General features: G+C 45.7%; 1 protein-coding gene across 4 annotated transcripts in view; it reads right to left on the reverse strand.

Annotated features, from left to right (window-relative positions):
- Positions 1 to 21,969, reverse strand: part of LOC126199070 (aminopeptidase N-like) — a 585,568-nt gene that overhangs the window by 344,979 nt on the left and 218,620 nt on the right. The window contains exon 1 of one of the 4 annotated variants that reach the window (XM_049935784.1): positions 10,529 to 10,647. The exons of the other annotated variants lie outside the window; for them this stretch is intronic. The gene's annotated coding sequence lies outside the window, so the exon portion shown is untranslated. Of the gene's footprint in view, positions 1 to 10,528; positions 10,648 to 21,969 lie in introns of those variants that run through there. 4 annotated transcript variants of the gene reach the window in all.

Genomic DNA, 21,969 nt, shown 5'->3' on the forward strand with positions numbered 1-21,969 from the left:
AGGCTTGTCTCACTAGGGGTAAGATAGATACTGCCTACAGGAAAATTAAAGAGACCTTTGGAGAGAAGAGAACCACTTGTATGAATATCAAGAGCTCAGATGGAAACCCAGTTCTAAGCAAAGAAGGGAAGGCAGAAAGGTGGAAGGAGTATATAGAGGGTTTATACAAGGGCGATGTACTTGAGGACAATATTATGGAAATGGAAGAGGATGTAAATGAAGATGAAATGGGAGATACAATACTGCGTGAAGAGTTTGACAGAGCACTGAAAGACCTGAGTCGAAATAAGGCCCCGGGAGTAGACAACATTCCATTAGAACTACTGATGGCCTTGGGAGAGCCAGTCATGACAAAACTCTACCATCTGGTGAGCACGATGTATGAGACAGGCGAAACACCCTCAGACTTCAAGAAGAATATAATAATTCCAATCCCAAAGAAAGCAGGTGTTGACAGATGTGAAAATTACCGAACTATCAGTTTAATAAGTCACAGCTGCAAAATACTAACGCGAATTCTTTACAGACGAATGGAAAAACTGGTAGAAGCGGACCTCGGGGAAGATCAGTTTGGATTCCGCAGAAATGTTGGAACACGTGAGGCAATACTAACCTTACGACTTATCTTAGAAGAAAGATTAAGAAAAGGCAAACCTACGTTTCTAGCATTTGTAGACTTAGAGAAAGCTTTTGACAACGTTAACTGGAATACTCTCTTTCAAATTCTGAAGGTGGTAAAATACAGGGAGCGAAAGGCTATTTACAATTTGTACAGAAACCAGATGGCAGTTATAAGAGTCGAGGGGCATGAAAGGGAAGCAGTGGTTGGGAAAGGAGTGAGACAGGGTTGTAGCCTCTCCCCGATGTTATTCAATCTGTATATTGAGCAAGCAGTAAAGGAAACAAAAGAAAAATTCGGAGTAGGTATTAAAATTCATGGAGAAGAAGTAAAAACTTTGAGGTTCGCCGATGACATTGTAATTCTGTCAGAGACAGCAAAAGACTTGGAAGAGCAGTTGAACGGAATGGACAGTGTCTTGAAAGGAGGATATAAGATGAACATCAACAAAAGCAAAACGAGGATAATGGAATGTAGTCGAATTAAATCGGGTGATGCTGAGGGGATTAGATTAGGAAATGAGACACTTAAAGTAGTAAAGGAGTTTTGCTATTTGGGGAGCAAAATAACTGATGATGGTCGAAGTAGACTGGCAATGGCAAGGAAATCGATTCTGAAGAAGAGAAATTTGTTAACATCGAGTATAGATTTAAGTGTCAGGAAGTCGTTTCTGAAAGTATTTGTATGGAGTGTACCAATGTATGGATGTGAAACATGGACGATAACCAGTTTGGACAAGAAGAGAATAGAAGCTTTCGAAATGTGGTGCTACAAAAGAATGCTGAAGATAAGGTGGGTAGATCACGTAACTAATGAGGAGGTATTGAATAGGATTGGGGAGAAGAGAAATTTGTGGCACAACTTGACTAGAAGAAGGGATCAGTTGGTAGGACATGTTTTGAGGCATCAAGGGATCACAAATTTAGCATTGGAGGGCAGCGTGGAGGGTAAAAATCGTAGAGGGAGACCAAGAGATCAATACACTAAGCAGATTCAGAAGGATGTAGGTAGCAGTAGGTACTGGGAGATGAAGAAGCTTGCACAGGATAGAGTAGCATGGAGAGCTGCATCAAACCAGTCTCAGGACTGAAGACCACAACAACAACAAATGTGATGTTGTGGCTTAAAATGTATTAAATGTCACATCTGTGATTACTTGAATAATGGCCACGTCTCATAGAGCACGTCGCGAATTCCAGTGTAAAACACACATTCCATGCTGGAATTCATGACATGCTCTACATATGAGACGTGGCCATTATTTAAGTAATCACAGATCTGATGTTGTAGCTTAAATTGTCTTAACCCAAATCCGTCAAAATGGTCTTTGACTGAACGCGGTCAACATGTGCGTTTCAAATAAAAAAGCTGCTTACGGTCAAACATTCATACGTTGTGAAGAATGTCTTCTCCTTGCTCATCACTCTGAAAGCTGTCGTTTTAGATTGCGATATACAGCCAAGAAACTGGTACATCAGCCTAATATCGTGTAAAGCCCCCGCGAACACGCAGAAGTGCCACAACACGACGTGACATGGACTCGACTGATGTCTGAAGTAGTGCTAGAAGGAACTGCAGGGCTGTCCATAAATCCGTTTGAGTACGAGGGGATGGAGGTCACTTCTAGACAGCACGTTGCAAGGGCATCGCAGATATACTCAATAACTTTCATGTCTGGGGCGTTTGATGGCAAGCGGAAGTGTTTGACCTCAAAATGTTGCTGGAACCAGTCTGTAGCAACTCTGTAGCAACTCTGGACGTGTCGGGTGACGCATTATTCTGCTGGAATTGCCCAAGTCCGTCGGAATGCAAAATGGACATGAATGGATGCAGATGATCGGAGAGGATGCTTACCTACGTGTCGTCTGTCAGAGTCGTATCTAGACGTACCACATAGCACTCGAACAGCACACGCCCCACACCGTTACAGAGCGTCCACCAGCTTGAACAGTCCCCTGCTGACACGAAGGAACATGGATTCATGAGGTTGTCTCCATAACCGTACTCGTCCATCCGCTCGATACAATCTGAAACGCGACTCGCCTGACCAGACAACATGTCTCCAGTCATCAACAGTCCAGTGTCGGTGTTGATGGGTCCAGGCGAGTCGTAAAGCCTTGTGTTGAGCAGTCATCGAGGGTAGACGAGTGGGCCTTCGGCCCTGAAAGCACATATAGATGATGTTTGATGTTTCGTTGAATGTTTCGGACGCTGACACGTGTTGATGGCCCAGCATTGAAATCTGCAGCAGTTTGCGGAAGGGTTGCACTTGTGTCACGTTGAACGATTCTCTTCAGTCGTCGTTGGTCCCGTTCTTGCAGTACCTTTTTGCAGCCGCAGCGATATCTGAGATTTGACATTTTACCCGATTCCTGATATTTACGGTACGCTCGTGAAACAGTCGCACTGGACAATCCACACTTGCTCACTGCCTCTGAGATGCTGTGCACGTTCAAACTCACTTAAATCTTGATCATCTGCCGTTGTAGCAGCAGTAACCGATCTAACAACTGCGCTTGACACTAGCCTTTGAGAAGCTCATCTCCAGAATCCAACACGGTTTTAGGAATCAGCGGTAATGCGAGACACAGCTGGCCCTCTTCGTGAACGATATACAACAGGGTCTAGATACCGGCTCCCAGATTGATGCCATATTTCTCGACTTTCGAAAGGCATTCGACTCAGTTCCGCACTTTCACTTGCTTCTGAAAGTGCGCACTTACGGTTTATCCGATGACATATGCGGTTGGATAGAATGTTTTCTAACAGACAGGGAGCAGTATATCATCCTGAACAGGGTGACTTCCACAGAAACAAGCTTAACTTCAGGTGTGCCCCAGAGCAGTGTAATAGGCCCGCTGCTTTTTACGATTTACATAAACGATCTGGTTGATGGTATTGACAGCGGCCTTAGACTGTTTGCCGATGATGCTGTAGTCTACAGGAAAGTAGTATCACACGAAAGTTGTGAACAAATCAGTGAGGATTTGCAGAAAATTAATGCGTGGTGTAATGACTGGCAGTTATCTCTCAATATTAGTAAGTGTAACCTACTGCGTATAACAAGGCGAAAATCCCCATTAATGTACGAGTACAAAATAAATGCCCAGTGTTTGGAAGTGGTAACACCCGTCAAGTATCTGGGTGTGAATATTCGAAATGATCTCGAATGGAATGATCAGATTACTCAAGTAACGGCTAAGGCGAACTCTAGATTGCGGTATATTGGTAGAATCCTGAAGCGATACAGTCCTTCAACAAAGGAAATAGCTCACAATACGTTAGTTCGTCCAATCTTAGAGTATTGTTCGTCTGTATGGGACCCTTACCAGTTGGGTCTGATTCAAGAGATTCAGAAGGTCCAAAGAACGGAAAGATTCGTGACTGGTACATTTAGCCATAGGAGAGCGTTACAAATCTCATAGAAAGTTTGAAGTGGGACAGACTTGCAGATAGACGGAAGGGGCTGCTCACTAAATTCCGAAATCCGATCTTCACCGAGGATGTAGAGCATATATTATTGCCACCAACTTTCAAATCGTTGATCACCATTCAAAGATAAGGGAAATTGAAGCTCGTACTGAGGCGTTCATACAGTCGTTTTTCCCTCGTGCGATCCGCCAGTGGAACAGAAGGGGGAGGGCGGGGGGATGGCAAATATGACTTAAGCGCGAATTGTGCCCTCCGCCACACACCACTTGGTGGCTGGCGGAGTATATATGTGGATGTAGATGTTGTCTTATGTAGGCGGTGCCAACTGCAGCGCCGCATTCTGCTTGTTTGCGTATCTCTGTATTGGAATATGCTTGGCTATACCAGATTGTTTGGTGATTCAGTATACAGGGTGGTCCATTGATCGTGACCGGGCCAAATATCTCACGAAATAAGAGTCAAACGAAAAAACTACAAAGAACGAAACTTGAAGGGGGAAACGAGATGGCGCTATGGTAGGCCCGCTAGATGGCGCTGCCATAGGTCAAACGGATATCAACTGCGTTTTTTAAAATAGGAACCCCCGTTTTTTATTACATATTCGTGTAGTACGTAAAGAAATATGAATGTTTTAGCTGGACCACTTTTTTCGCTTTGTGATAGATGGCGCTGTAATAGTCACAAACGTATAAGTTCGTGGTATCACGCAACATTCCGGCAGTGCGGACGGTATTTGCTTCGTGATACATTACCCATGTTAAAATGGACCGTTTACCAATTGCGGAAAAGGTCGATATCGGTTTGATGTATGGCTATTGTGATCAAAATGCCCAACGGGCGCGTGCTATGTATGCTGCTCGGTATCCTGGACGACATCGTGCAAGTGTCCGGACCGTCCGCCGGATAGTTACAATATTTAACGAAACAGGAAGTGTTCAGCGACATGTGAAACGTCAACCACGACCTGCAACAAATGATGATGCCCAAGTAGGTGTTTTAGCTGCTGTCGCAGCTAATCCGCACATCAGTAGCAGACAAACTGCGCGAGAATAGGGAACCTCAAAAACGTCGTTGTTGAGAATGCTACATCAACATCGATTGCATCCATACCATATTTCTATGCACCAGGAATTGCATGGCGACGACTTTGAACGTCGTGTACAGTTCTGCCACTGGACACAAGAGAAATTACGGGACGATGACAGATTTTTTGCCCGCGTTCTATTTAGCGACGAAGCGTCATTCACCAACAGCGGTAACGTAAACCGGCATAATATGCACTATTGGGCAACGGAAAATCCACGATGGCTGCGACAAGTGGAACATCAGCGACCTTGGCGGGTTAATGTATGGTGCGGCATTATAGCAGGAAGGATAACTGGCCCCCATTTTATCGATGGCAATCTAAATGGTGCAATGTGTGCTGATTTCCTACGTAATGTTCTACCGATGTTACTACAAGATTACTACATTGAGGCCCTTTACGCCGACGCCCGAGGCCTTTCCGTGCCGATTCTCAGAGGCGTTGAGCATGGAATGTTTTCCTCGGCTGCTGATAAGAAAATTGCGGGATTTTGTGGTTCTCAGCTCGTTCGCAGCCGCGCCAGGAGAAGGGGTGTAATGGGGGTGAGAGAGGGTGTGTCGACCTCGCGATCGCGTGGCACGGCCACGGAGGCATTGGCCAGGACTGTGGTGCAGTTCGGTGCCAGTGTGACATCACTGACCCGCCTTACACGTCTCACGTGCTTTTGAACCGTTTCAAGTTCCATAACAGCGGAAGGCTGCAGACACCTTTGAGATAAATTTCAAACTTAAGCGTCGCAACGGATGGGAATTATGGGGTTTAGGAAAAGCGTTCCTATAATTGTATTGCGGTTATCACGTTTGTGTGTGTGTATCGAGTTACGTACTGCATTTGTGGTAGAACAGAAACAAGTCTACTCGCCCACACTTTGAAACGTGTGAGGGTACCGAAGAAAATGTATGCACAGTGCTGCATCATACCGTATGACTTCCGATATACGGTTTTATAGGCAATTAACTTCTGGAACGTCACGTCACAACAATATCGACGTCAACGAGGGACGAATGGAGACGTCGGAAGCCGATTACACTACGCCAAAAAAGTCGTCTTAATACGCCGAAAGGCAGCGTCTTGTGGGACTTTCTCTCTGAGCAGCGCACGGCTGGGGATTAGAATCGTCTGAGTGGATTATTAAGCTATTGCGACAGCGGGTTTATTTTTCTGGGACTTTTGACAGCAGACAGCAACCGGATTATAGGAACTGAGATAAGCAACGAAAGTTGTTTTTTACGAGTAGACCTTATCTGATAACCAGTCTGGTCTCATGTGCCTCCTGTTTTCCATTCTTTCATTAAAAAGCTTATCATGTTTGAGTAGGTATCAAGCTGTGCCGCACACTTGTGATACGAGCGGAAATTAGCCTGTTACAACATGTGTGAAGGTACCGAAGGTATAGCATGCAGCGTGCATGCATTGTACTGTGCGACTTTCGAACTAGTGTCTGGAAGATAAGTGTATCGGTAATCCCGGATGCGATGGCTAAAAAGTTACAAATTACTGTCAGGCATAAACGTTGCTATGTTTGCCTTGACAGACTACGTACTGTAATCACCACGATTGAGGGTGTTTTGTGAAAAGGATAAGGGTTTGGTTGTGTGAACCGTGACATCCTCATGCAGAAGGTAAAATAAAGAGCAACTCAAAATGGATACAGCGGTTAGAGATGGCTACAACCGTCAATGCGTAGTAATACATCGATAAGAATTACATAAAATTTATAGGAGTTTCAATCTTTTTATGTACTTGACACGTGTTCCATACGACCCCCTTAGTCGCACGGACAGCATTGGCTCGGATATTAGCAAACGGCTTCAAGGTTCACGGTTTGTGGTTCATGATCCCGGTTACATGTTGTCTATCTAAGGGACCACGAGAATTTGATTTTAAGTGTTTCATATGCAAAAAACGACAGAACATCATTGGTGCAAACTCGCGAAAACGATAAATCGATATCACAAACTGTCGACATCTTTCGATGACCGAAATGAAGACCGTTGTTTTTCAATAACAAACAAAACAGGGTTCCAACTCTTACATGAAGGATAGCCCTTATCTCTATTTATACGAGTAATATTGACAGATTTCAATAGGTTCTTTCACTACACAGGCCGAATAATGCGATGCACGGGCAACCACTTGTCTCATAGTACAAAATTTTATGTACGACAATGTTCCGCAACCGCAGATTCTTTCGGCTGAAATAAACGCTTGTGCCGTGATGCTCCACGCGTAGAACCTGGACCGTACGAGTCATTTGTCCAATGTTATGGGCTTTCCCGCAATGGCAGGCGATTTTGTAGACACCGGGTTCCCTCAAACCCAAATCATCCTTAATTGAGCCCAGTGGGCTGTAGTCTTAGGTAGCGGACGGAATACACATTTAATATCAAATGCCTTTAAAATTCTTCCTATGTTTGGAGATAAGCTTCCCGTGAAAGGTAGCAATGCCACCGATTTACTTGTATATCCTGTCGGTTCCCGCGGAGGTTCAGCCTGTAGAGCACGACGGATCTGATTGTCGGTACAGCCACTCTGCTTGAACACTGCTTTTAGAATGTCCAGTTCTTCTGTTAACCTATCTGCATCTGAGGTGGCACAAGCTCTGTTTACCAATGTTCGTAGGATCTCTTTACGTTCGTACTATGGATGACAACTCGATGCATGAAGAGACCGGTCCGTATGTGTAGGCTTACAGTAAACACTTTGTCATAGTGTCCCTTCATCCATCCGGTAGACCTTGACATCCAAAAACAAAATTAATCCATCCTTCACAGCTTCCATCGTGAACTTAATATTGCGGTGCAAACAATTAAAACATTTTAGGAAACGATTGAGAGCATTCCACCGATGAGGCGATATCATAAACGTGTCGTCGACGTATCTCCACAAACAAGTGAACTCCCTATAGCCACTTCGTCAATTTGTTCAGAGTCTTTGTCATTAAATAAGAATACGTAACAGTCAACACATGACGACAAATCTTAGTTATTTCTTCGTCCAATTTTTCACCAATTAACTGCAAAGAATTTTCGAGAGGAAATCTGGTAAAAAGAGACACAACATGAAAACTAACGAGCAAATCCGTGGGACTGCACACAAAGACCTCAAACGATGAATAAAAAAAGAAGAATTGGAAATACGATGTTCGCATTTCCCGACATGGGGACTGAGAATACTTGCTGTCATAATCTAGTCACGAAGAATTAAAATCTTATGTTAAAGGTTTAACACAGGGAGACAAGTATCAACTCACGGCTCGTGGATTACCCGGATTATATTCATGCAGTATTTGAGAACTAGAACGTTTAGCGACTTGCAACAAACTTTACACTTGGTTTCAAACCTTCATCAGACTTTTTCTCACTCACTATCCCCACAAAACAATGAAAGGAAAAAAACGTTATCGTTTTCTGCATTTTTGCCGTTCATGGAGTAAAACTTCAGAATCAAGCTTGATGTTTAAATTTATTACTTCTTCACTGCTAGCTCTAGCAGCTAAACGTTTTGCAGACGGTGTCCAAATATATCACTGACTGTACCTGCAAAATCATATCATTTTGCTGCATACAGTTTGGGAGACACGGCGTTTTCTGCATGGGAGTTCGATTCTGTAAACATTCGGAGGTGAGGATTCAGTGCCATGTAATCTAAACAACGATGAAAATCAGTGATGTCAACGTATTCGTGTTTCCAATCCAAATAAAATTGCATGTATACATCTTTCAGAAGGTATGACAGGAAAACCCAGTGAAGACTCTACAACAGTGGCGAAACATGTTTGGGTACTGAAACAAAACTGTGTTTTCCCAAAAAGACCAGAAGCTTTCGTTTCGTTATGATTTCCTACAAGCACGGGAATTACACAAAAGGCATTGTCTCGGCAGACTGATTCACTTACTCGCTGATTCATCGCCGCCCAGGCCAAATCACAAGGGATAGAAAATTGAAATTTGGGAGTGAAATAGGGATGAAAGGCAATTTTGAAGCTATATCTACGAAAATTGTTGTTTGGCTCCCTCACTATAAATGAAAAAAACCCATGTTTCGGCTTTTTTTTTGGAAATTTAACCGCTAGGGGGATGAAACAGTCGATAAGATTTTTTTTTTAAATAAATCGTAATTAGAGAATCAGTAAAGTATTTTTATAGCTCCATCTATGAATATCGATGTTTGCCTCCTCAGTGAAAAATAGAAAAATACGTATTTCAGTGTTTTTGAAATTAAACCCCTGAGGCGGTGAAATAGGGGGTGATATGTTGTATGGAACGATTCATTATGAAAGCACTTTTAAAGCTAAATTATAAAAATCTGAATTTGGCTTGTCGGATATAAGTAAGAAATATGTTTCACTGTTTTTGGAAATTCAACGCCTAAGCGGGTGAAATAGTGGGTGAATGTTGTATGCAAATAATTCATTGAGAAAGCATTTTTAAAGCTAAGTATCTGAAAACTGCTGTTTGACTTCTCGCTTAGAAATAAAAAAAAGCAAGAGTTTCATTGTTTTTGGAAATTCGGGGTGAAACAGGGGATGAAAGTTTTTGGAAAACTATTTCGTTGTATTAAAAAAATTTTGTAGCGGAATCTATGAAAACTGGTATTTCACTTCTCGAACAGCTGTGAACAAAAATGAGTCAGGGAATAAAGTTTCATGGAAATATGACTGCAAGAACGCAAAACGTACGATTTAAAAACATCTTGGATTCCAGCTACCGGAATCGTTTTTTGGTCAGAAGTATATTCGGAAAAGACCATGTTTCTACGGCCTTAACTATAGCGAAAAGTTTAGAAGGTGTTGCGATTTGTCAACAACGCAAAAATTCGATTAAAGGAAAATTAAAAAAAAAAAATCTGTCCAGACCATTCAGCGTAAGTAAGTGAAGCAATGGGCGGTAAGCTAGTTGATGAATAAAATTTCGTAAACGTAAATCGTTTCATTATACTGCACTTAAATAACACATCTTTGACTTCATTCCATGTTCCAGAAACGTCTCTGCGTGAGATTCGTGAAACACGGCAAATGTAATGTCAAATGGTTCAAATGGCTCTGAGCACTATGGGACTTAACTTCTGAGGTCATCAGTGCTCTAGAACTTAGAACTACTTAAACCTAACTAACCTAAGGACATCACACACATCCATGTCCGAGGCAGGATTCAAACCTGCGACCGTAGCGGTCGCGCGGTTCCAGACTGTAGCGCCTAGAACCGCTCGGCCATCCCGGCCGGCAAATTTAATGTCGGGAGACACACAACAGTAATTAGGAAATTCTTGAAGTACTCACCAAAACGCAGCAACATGTAAACTATTCTCACTTAATATTCAACGGTTAGAAGAACATAGGTGCTAATTCACTAGTTCGTCCAGTACTTTTGAAGTTATGATCTTCGTCTGACCTGCTTAAAAGTGGTCGAGGATACTATCCTGCGAAACCGATCCCAGATGGCGCCTTTGTGAGACGGCGCCTTGAACTTGAGCTGCAGGCTTACAGTGTGCTCGCGGCGAGAGGGCGGGGACGCGACTGAAAGAGCCCTGCGCTGCCCCACCCCTCTCCATCTCTAGATAACGTGGCGGCGCTCTTTGCACTCATTCAGCAGGTGTCGCGCTGCTAAAGTGAATGGTATGGCAGTCGGGTTCCGCACTGCAGCCTAATCAACAAAATACGAGCCCTAGGAAAGGCAGACGAGCTGTGTGACAGCACTGAAGAGTTTCTTATGAACAGAGCGCAGGATGTCGTTCTAAACGGAGATTAATTTTCAGACGTAAAAGTAACTTTCGGAGTACCCCAAGGCAGTGTTATTGGACCATTTTTTTCCCAATATGCGTATATGGAATATTGCGCATATACAGGGAGCGTTCAGTAAGTAACGGAACACATTTATTTTTCTCAGCCAATTGCGGGCCATCGTGGAATATTCCCCTCTTCAGACCTTTGTTTCACGAAGTTCCGACAGGTGGCGGCGCTACATGTAGCCTTCAAAAACACATCTGTAACGGGGGTGGATTCCAAACAGAGAGCTGTCATTGTGCTTCTTTTAGCGGAAAACAAGAGCACTGCAGATATAGATAGGCGCTTGCAAAAAGTTTGTGAAGACTTGGCAGTAAACAAAAGCACGGTGAGCCGTTGGGCGACGTGTCTATCGTCATCGCAAGAAGGTCGCGCAAACGTGTCCGAACTGACGCGTTCCGGCCGGCCGCACGCAGCTGCGACCCGTGGAACGCGCGGACACTCTCATTCGACGTGAATGACGAATCAGAATGTAACAACTCGCTGCTCAACTGCACGTCTTTGTCGGCAATGCTGACAAACTCTTCCACCAGTTGGAGTACTGGAAGATGTGTGCCTGCAGAGCACCTCGTCGCTAACAGAAACTACACTCATGCTCATAAATTAAGGATAATTGCAGAATGTTGTGCCACACGCCGTGGCACTACACAAAACTGGCGTTAATAGCGTAGGCACATAGGGAAAATACACGACGCAGATCTGTAAGTCCACGGTATTGGTGATAAGTTGAGAAAACCGTCCCGAAACACATGTGCTACAAAACGCCACTTTTTCCTGCCCCTGTACCCGGACATCAGTATGGGATATCATCACCATGCACACGTACACAGGCCGCACAACGGGTTGGCATACTCTGGATCAGGTGGTCGAGCAGCTGCTGGGGTAGAGCCTCTCATTCTTGCATCAGTACTTGTCGGAGCTCCTTAAGTGTCGTAGGGGTTTGAAGACCTGCAGCGATACGTCGACCGAGAGCATCCCAGACGTGCTCGATGGGATTTACGTCTGGAGAACAGGCAGGCCACTCCATTCACCTGATATCTTTCGTTTCAAGGTACTCCTCCACGATGGCATCTCGGTGGGGCCGTGCGTTATCATCCATCAGGAGGAAAGCGGGATCCACTGCAACCCTGAAAAGGTGGACATTCTGGTGCAAAATTACATCCCAATGTACCTGACCTGTTACAGTTCCTCTGTCAAAGACATGCAGGGATATACGTGCACCAATCATAATCTCCCCCACACACCATCAAACCACGACCTCCATACAGGTCCCTTTCAAGGACATTAAGGTGTTGGTATCTGGTTCCTGGTTCACGCCAGATGAAAACCCGGCGAGAATTACTGTTCAGACTATACCTGGACTCGTCCGTGAACATAACCTGGGACCACTGTTCCAATGACCATGTTCTGTATTCTTTACACCAGGCTTTACGGGCTCTCCTGTGCCGCGCGGGATTAGCCGAGAGGTCTGTGGCGCTGCAGTTGTGGACTGTGCGGCTGGTCCCGGCGGAGGTTCGAGTCCTCCCTCGGGCATGGGCGTGTGTGTTTGTCCCTAGGATTATTTAGGTTAAGTAGTGTGTAAGCTTAGGGACTGGTGACCTTAGCAGTTAAGTCCCATAAGATTTCACACACATTTGAACATTTTTTTTTTTTTGCTCTCGTGTAACCAGGGGTCAGTGGAATGCACCTTGCAGGTCTCCGGTCGAATAAACCATGTCTGTTCAGTTGTCTGTAGACTGTGTGTCTGGAGACAACTGTTCCAGTGGCTGCGGTAAGATCCCGAGCAAGGCTACCTGCAGTTCAAATGGTTCAAATGGCTCTGAGCACTATGGGACTCAACTGCTGTGGTCATAAGTCCCCTAGAACTTAGAACTACTTAAACCTAACTAACCTAAGGACATCACACACATCCATGCCCGAGGCAGGATTCGAACCTGCGACCGTAGCGGTCGTGCGGTTCCAGACTGTAGCGCCTTTAACCGCTCGGCCATTTCGGCCGGCCTACCTGCAGTATTCCGTGGCTGTCTACGGGCACTGATGGTGAGATATCGGTCTTCTTGTGGTGTTGTACACTGTGGATGTCCCGTACTGTAGAGCCTGGACACGTTTCCTGTCTGTTGGAATCGTTGCCATAATCGTGAGATCAGACTTTGTGGCACACGGAGGGCCCATGCTACGACCTGCTGTGTTTGACCAGCCTCCAGTCGCCCTAGTATTCTACCCCTCATAACGTCATCAATATTTCTTTGAGCCATTTTCAACACACAGTTACAGCACGTCTGAAAACGTCTGCACACTTAATCGCTACACCGTACTCTGACATGCACCAACACACCTCTGCGTATGTGGACTGCTGCCAGCGCCACCGTGCGACGACCGCAGGTCAAATGCACCTCATGGTCATACCCCGAGGTGGTTTAAGCCCGCAAACCGCCCACCAGATCGTTGTTTCACCATGTATCGGCATTATCCTTAATTTATGGGCATGAGTGTATTAAGAGCAACGCAGGACAGTCTGTGCGGAATTGCTTGCGCGTTACGAGGCTGATCGTTTTTTGTCGAACTGTCACAGTCGACGAAACATAGATTCGTCACTGCGAACCGGAAACAAAACGGAAAGCCACAGAGTGAAGCCACACCAACTCACCTCCGAAGGAAAAGTTCAAAGCCAATGTTCTGGTGAAGTCACGGCGACCCTTTTCTGGTACTATGAACGGGTTATTCTGTTTTTCAAGTTTGCTGTACTACCCTCAGGAAACTCAAGAAACTACTTCAGCATATTCGTCGCTACAAAAAGCAAACGAATTCCTCGTCCTCCACGACAAGACGAGGCCTAACATAAGCCTGCCCTCTCGAGAGGGGCTCACAAAACTTCTCTGGACTTTCCTTCATCGGCCACCCTACAGCCGGTATCTCGCACCTACCGACTTCCATCTCTTTGTCCCAATGGAGGACGCATTGAGCGGCAGGTAGTAAGTGGAAGACGGGGAGATTACTGATGCAGCAAGACGCCGATTCCGACTTCGGCCAGTAGAGTGGTAGCAATGCGGGAATACGGGCCCTCGCAGTTACGCGGAGTAAGGCCGTGGCCCTGAACCTCTCTCAGACTATGTTTAAAAATAGGGTTCTGTAGCCAAACGTTTGGGGAACAATACGGTGTACTGGAATCCTGAATAAAAATAACCTGCTTTGAAAAAAACCAAGTGTTGCATTAGTTATTGAATGGCCCCCGTAAGAGCAGAAAGACCCATTATTGTGTGGTTACAGGCTTGCAGAAGAATTACTGGGTCACAACTATAAAATATCAAGGACTATCTGTACGGGGCGATTTCAAGTGGAACGACCACATAAAATTACTCCTCAGTAAGGCAGATACCAGACAGATTCATTGGCAGAATCATCAGAAAATGTTCTCCATCATCAAAGGAACTAGCTCTTTCTTTCGACCAATACCTGAATATTGCTCGTCCGGAAGGAGGCATACTAAACAGGATTGTTAGGAGGGTGGGGGGGGGGGCGAGGGGAAGAGAAGATACAAAGAAGAACAGTGTGTTTCGTTAGAGGTTCGTTTAGCAAACGCGAAAGCGCCACGGAGGTTGGTCTACTGTTTAAGCTCCGAAAGCTTATGTTCCTAGAAGAGTCAGCCTATCTGTTGCTTCCTTCCACGTGTAGTTCACGAGAAGATCACGGAGATGACTTCAGAGAGGTGGGAGCCTACACAGAGGCTTGCCAGCAATCCTCCTCCCCACAAACCATTCGTAGTTCCGGCAGGAAGCCGGCCGCGGTGACCGAGCGGTTCTAGGCGCTTCAGTCCGGAACCGCGAGACTGCTACGGTCGCAGGTTCGAATCCTGCCTCGGGCATGGATGTGTGTGATGTCCTTAGGTTAGTTGGGTTTAAGTAGTTCTAAGCTCTAGGGGACTGATGACCTAAGATGTTAAGTCCCATAGTGCTCAGAGCCATTTGAACCATCCAGCAGGAAGAGTGGCAAGTCACACTGGTACAGACAGTACCCTCCGCCGCACAGAACAAGACTTGTGCATTTAGGTGTCTGCAATCGCAGTAGCTTTCCAAATGAATGACCTAGCAGGACACACTTTGTGCAGGTCGTGGTGGTGGTGGTAGTAGTAGTAGCAGCAGTAGATTTACTCATCCACAGATCACTTTTACAAGGTTAGTGGGTATATCATGGTAGTGTAGTTTAGCTGAAAAAAAAGCAATCTAATTCACACATATAGATATAGTTTGACAAGAATGGGACAGGTATTCGGCTGTGACTTTATAGCAGGAACCATCCCAGTATCTGCCTGAAGTGGTTCAGGGAAACCACGGAAAAACCTACATCGGGCTCGCTGGTTAAAATTCGAGCCTCTACCCTCGTGAATACAAGGCCACCCTATTTAAAACAGTGCTACCTCATTCGGGTTAGCCCTAGCGTACAATGTACTCTTCCTTTTACACACTCGAAAAGAATTTATTTCGTAACCAGCAGAGTACCCGGCGTCACCTGGGTTCGTATTTACTCCAGTCGTCTGTCAGTCCACCTCCTCCCTGCAGCTCTCTCCTCCTACCTCGCCCTTCACCTCCTCTCTGGCTGTCTCTATCATCCCCTCTGCCCACCTCCTACACCATTTGCTCCTGACCCGCTCTCTCTCCACTTTCTCCTTCCCCTCGCTATCAATCTGCTCCCCCCTCTCCTCTGTCCATCTCCCACTCTCTTCGTTAATCACTTCTTCCCCCTCTCTCTGTCCATCTCCTCCTCCTCCTCCTCTTCCTCCTCCTCCTCCTCTTTTCCTTTCTCTGCCCATTTCCTTCTCCAATTCTATCTGCCCATTTCATTCTCCCCGCTGTCTCTGCCTGTCTCTTCCACCCACTATCTCTCTCCAGCTCCTGCTCTTTCATTTCTCTGAGCATCTCCTTCCCTCGCTCTCTCTCTCTGTCCATTTCCCCCATCCCTGTCTCTACCCACCTCATCCTCCTCCTGCTCCTCCTCCTCCTCTTCCTCCTATCTGTGCCTATCTTCCCCTCCTCTTCACTGTCCGCCCACTTTCTCGTCCTCCCTCTCTCCATGTTACCACACTTACCCCACTAGGAGAATGGTGGTTCTTATCCCTACAATATACTTTTGTTTTTCCCGTTTGTAACTAATATGTGTATCAAATTTGACTGAAACCGTTTCAAGAGTTTGGAGTCAGCTTCTTGCCTGTGGTTATGCCAGCCTACGCACATTTAAATATATTTCACATATATTTAACATATTTCACGCGTATTTGTACACATATTTCACATGTCAGGCGAATTTCGCCCTGCAGATTTAATTTCATGCAGCTTGAAGTTTATAACCTCGTATTTCCGGAACTATTAACTGTACAAAGATGTAATTTCTTAGGTACATTCAGTGATATATGTGCCTACTGTCTGTGAAACATGTAGTAGTACAAATATTGCAATCGAGAATGTTGTAAGCAAATAAAAAACTGTATCAGTTGACCTGAGGACGATGATGGTGATGTTTGGGTCCACTTCTGTGTACTACACTTTCCATTTCCTTGCAAGATAAACTGAGTTAGCATCCCTCCATGAGTGAAATGTAGAGCTTTGAAAGAGGATAAGATGTTGGTGCGAACCGTTGGAAAGCACTGGTGAAGGTTTGCCAGAAGACAGTAAATTATGTAAGCAGGGTGGACCAAAAGACACAGCAAAAACTCATCACATTGGAAGACATGATACGATGTAAGAAAACCGTTGGTATTCGCAACAGTTTCCTGTCGTCTCGGATTGGATAAGTACAGGTTATAAATGATTTCCAGGGACTCTTATACCAGTCTTTTTGCAAAATAGTGGAAATTCAGGTAACGACGGTATATGTGGACGGCGACAACGCACCTTTCTCTCCAAAGTAGAGCACAAAGCCCCGGTAATGTTGAGATCTGGCGACCGTTGTGTCCAGGGGAGTTGGAGCAGTTCATCCTCGTACTCACGAAACCGGTACTGGACGATACGAGTTGTGTGAACAGTGGCCTCTCGTCTCGGGGCACAGCATCGCCATTGTGGAACACAGATTCCACCACGGGATGGAGCTGATCAGCCAAAATGGCCACGTAATCGTTCGCAGTTATGCTCGTACACTTCTGGAAGTGATATCCAATGGTTCCGCAAAACGTCTCGTTTAGCCAGTTGTTAAGCCAAGACCGAAACGATAGTTCAGCTGTACGTGCCGACGTCGCAAGCTGAAGAGGAAGAGAGAGAGAAATTATGTAAGGCTAATGAAAGGGTAATAAAATACACTCCTGGAAATTGAAATAAGAACACCGTGAATTCATTGTCCCAGGAAGGGGAAACTTTATTGACACATTCCTGGGGTCAGATACATCACATGATCACACTGACAGAACCACAGGCACATAGACACAGGCAACAGAGCATGCACAATGTCGGCACTAGTACAGTGTATACCCACCTTTCGCAGCAATGCAGGCTGCTATTCTCCCATGGAGACGATCGTAGAGATGCTGGATGTAGTCCTGTGGAACGGCTTGCCATGCCATTTCCACCTGGCGCCTCAGTTGGACCAGCGTTCGTGCTGGACGTGCAGACCGCGTGAGACGACGCTTCATCCAGTCCCAAACATGCTCAATGGGGGACAGATCCGGAGATCTTGCTGGCCAGGGTAGTTGACTTACACCTTCTAGAGCACGTTGGGTGGCACGGGATACATGCGGACGTGCATTGTCCTGTTGGAACAGCAAGTTCCCTTGCCGGTCTAGGAATGGTAGAACGATGGGTTCGATGACGGTTTGGATGTACCGTGCACTATTCAGTGTCCCCTCGACGATCACCAGTGGTGTACGGCCAGTGTAGGAGATCGCTCCCCACACCATGATGCCGGGTGTTGGCCCTGTGTGCCTCGGTCGTATGCAGTCCTGATTGTGGCGCTCACCTGCACGGCGCCAAACACGCATACGACCATCATTGGCACCAAGGCAGAAGCGACTCTCATCGCTGAAGACGACACGTCTCCATTCGTCCCTCCATTCACGCCTGTCGCGACACCACTGGAGGCGGGCTGCACGATGTTGGGGCGTGAGCGGAAGACGGCCTAACGGTGCGCGGGACCGTAGCCCAGCTTCATGGAGACGGTTGCAACAGTGTCCCTAATTTGCTGGGAAGTGGCGGTGCGGTCCCCTACGGCACTGCATAGGATCCTACGGTCTTGGCGTGCATCCGTGCGTCGCTGCGGTCCGGTCACAGGTCGACGGGCACGTGCACCTTCCGCCGACCACTGGCGACAACATCGATGTACTGTGGAGACCTCACGCCCCACGTGTTGAGCAATTCGGCGGTACGTCCACCCGGCTTCCCGCATGCCCACTATACGCCCTCGCTCAAAGTCCGTCAACTGCACATACGGTTCACGTCCACGCTGTCGCGGCATGCTACCAGTGTTAAAGACTGCGATGGAGCTCCGTATGCCACGGCAAACTGGCTGACACTGACGGCGGCGGTGCACAAATGCTGCGCAGCTAGCGCCATTCGACGGCGAACACCGCGGTTCCTGGTGTGTCCGCTGTGCCGTGCGTGTGATCATTGCTTGTACAGCCCTCTCGCAGTGTCCGGAGCAAGTATGGTGGGTCTGACACACCGGTGTCAATGTGTTCTTTTTTCCATTTCCAGGAGTGTACATAAAGAGAGATGTGGGAGACTGAAATGCAGTTGAAGGGGAAGGAGTAGAGGAAAAGGTTACAGGAGATGTATAGGCTTGGGTCAAGGAATGAGAGAAGAGAAAGACTAACTGAGTTCTGTAATAAATTTCAACTACTAATAGCGAATATCCGTTTAAGAATCACAAGAGGAGCAGGTATTTCTAAAACATTAGGGAAAATGGCAACGAAACGACTACTCACGATGGTGTTTAGAATGGGTGAGTCAGGCGACATACCATCTGACTTTCGGAAAAAAATATCATCCACACAGTTACGAAAACTGCAAGAGGTGACAACTGCGAGATCGCACAATGAGATTAACAGCTCACGTATTCAAGTTGCTGACAAGAATAATTTTGTGTCGTCTCATTGTCACTGTGGACTAGAACCATCCAAAGCAACGAGAGGATGTTGATGCTGGCCGGTATTCTCTTTCTGCAACACAAACTGCACGCATGTATTAATAGGGATCTTCATTAACTTAAACAGGAAGCTACTTAAGGTAGTCGAGGAGTTGTGGTACAAGCTCTTCTGTAGTAGTCCACGCTAGCCTCACTGCTGGTGAAGTAAAAGTGCGCTATGTACACTACTCTGGTCGCTATGCGCTGGCTCTGAGCTAGAGCCTGAGCTAACTGCTACTGCTACTCTCACGGCGCTGCAACTGATGACTCGACTCGTCGGCTCACTGACTGGACCCCCTGATCCTCGGCGGCGATCTCAGTAGTGGCGGTCGAGAGGGCGTTGCGGCGCATTGCCTGCGAGTCTGCCTTCGCCCTCTGTCCTGATAGGCTCCCTTGCTTCAGTGTCTACTATCGAACTCCTCGCAACATCTTTGCTGGCTGTTGTGCTGGCGATACCTTACACAAGCACAAATAATATACAGAAAAATAGAAAATCACTTCAGCACTTACCGAAGCACATGCTCTGACAATTCTCTCTCGTATATCGTGCAAGTAGCAAATATTCGCCGAATACGGCGTATCAATCTATCGTGCCACTGACGTGTAAACACCATCCGACGGTGTCGCAATACAACACTAACAGGAACGGTAAGACTAGTATCGTCGAATCAAGCGAATGTGAATGATGTATTCCTTCGAAGTACAAGTCGATATGCTTCTCATTTGTGGAGAATGCCAACGAAATTCAGTGAGAGCTAGAGACTTATTCGCCGAAAGAGATCCTCACCGTACACTCCCTACACGTCGTACATTTAAATATATGTATGATAAATTGAGAACAACTGGATCTTTAACACATAGGAAACACATCTGGCAAAGGAAAGTTACTAACGAGGAAACGGAAATTAGTGCTCTTGCCACTGTGGTTCGATATCCTTGTGTTAGTTCGCGTCAAATCGCAAGCGAATCTGGCATAAGCCAGAGTAGTGTCGTTCGTGTTCTGCTTTGCCATAAATATCATCCTTACCATATCAGTCTCCACCAAGAATTAACTGGTACGGATTGTATGCGTCGCACTGAATTCTCCCGGTGGGTTCAATTTCAGATTCAGAGGGTTGACACATTTATTAACTTGCTTTTATTTACTGACGAAGCTACATTCACGAACCACTGAAACGTTAATTTGCATAACATGCATTATTGGACAACTGAAAATCCATGTTGGCTCCGGCAAGTTGCACACCAAAAACCGTGGTCGGTGTACGTATGGTGTCGAATTCTGGAGGATAGAATTATAGGCCCCTATTTCACCGAAGGAAAGTTTGGTGGTAAGATGTACACCACATTCCTGCAAGAAATGTTAGTTCTGTTATTGGAAGAAATATCTCCAAAAACAAGGAACAGAATGTGGTACAATAAGATGTGTGTCCGGCACATTTTCGGTGATGGCAAGAAATGAGTTGCAAAGACAATTCCCAAATCGTTGAAATGGACGCGGAGGAGATGTGTCGTGGCCGTCTCGTTCGACAGACTTGACGCCTCTGGATTTTTTTTTGCGGGGATTCGTAAAAGATATTATTTATAAAGACGTTCTAACTGTTGTTGTTGTTGTTGTGGTCTTCAGTCCTGAGACTGGTTTGATGCAGCTCTCCACGCTACTCTATCCTGCGCAAGTTTAATCTCCCAGTACCTACTGCAGCCTACATCCTTCTGAATCTGCTTAGTGTATTCATCTCTTGGTCTCCCTCTACGATTTATACCCTCCATGCCGGCCGAAGTGGCCGTGCGGTTAAAGGCGCTACAGTCTGGAACCGCAAGACCGCTACGGTCGCAGGTTCGAATCCTGCCTCGGGCATGGATGTTTGTGATGTCCTTAGGTTAGTTAGGTTTAACTAGTTCTAAGTTCTAGGGGACTAATGACCTCAGCAGTTGAGTCCCATAGTGCTCAGAGCCATTTGAACCATTTTTATACCCTCCATGCTGCCCTCCAATACTAAACTGGTGATCCCTTGATGCCTCAGAACATATCCTGCCAACCGATCCCTTCTTCTAGTCAAGTTGTGCCACAGATTTCTCTTCTCCTCAATTCTTTTCAATACCCCCTCATTACTTATGTGATCTACCCATCTAATCTTCAGCATTCTTCTGTAGCACCACATTTCTAAAGCTTCTATTCTCTTCTTGTATAAACTATTTATCGTCCACGTTTCACTTCCATACGTGGATACACTCCATACAAATATTTTCAGTAACGACACTTAAATCTATACTCGATGTTAACAAATTTCTCTTCTTCCGAAACGCTTTCCTTGCCATTGCCAGTCTACATTTTATATCCTCTTTACTTCGACCATCATCAGTTATTTTGATCCCCAAATAGCAAAACTGCGTTACTATTTTTATATTTCCTAATCTAATTCCTCTGCATCACCCGATTTAATTGGAATACATTGTATGATCCTCGTTTTGCTTTTGTTGATGTTCCTCTTATATCCTCCTCTCCAGACACTGTCCATTCCGTTCAACTGCTCTTCCAGATCCTTTGCTGTCTCTGACGTTCCAACTACACCTGAAGATATGCGTGAGAGAATTGTCAGAGCATGTGCTTCGATAAGTGCCGATGTGATAAGGAATACCATTCAATTCATGATAGGAATATTGCAGCACTGCATTGATACCAGTGGTCATCACTTCGAACACCTTTATGACCTTCGTTGACCTTCAAAGACCTTACTGTTACAGATCATTGGATTCGTTCGACAGCCGCTATCAGAAAATAAGTACCAAACTATAGCAACCCATTTAAAAAAAAGTTTATGTTCATAACTCTGAAGCGCCCCACCTAGGAACAAAGAACCCCCGTTGCCTCATGCAACTTTTGTCCCACAAACTTTTCAGCTCCTATCATACTTTCGGTGTTATTCTTGGTAGCAATAGTTTGTGACT

This window comes from Schistocerca nitens, chromosome 8 (assembly GCF_023898315.1).
Source record: "Schistocerca nitens isolate TAMUIC-IGC-003100 chromosome 8, iqSchNite1.1, whole genome shotgun sequence".
Classification (NCBI taxonomy): Eukaryota; Metazoa; Arthropoda; class Insecta; order Orthoptera; family Acrididae; genus Schistocerca; species Schistocerca nitens.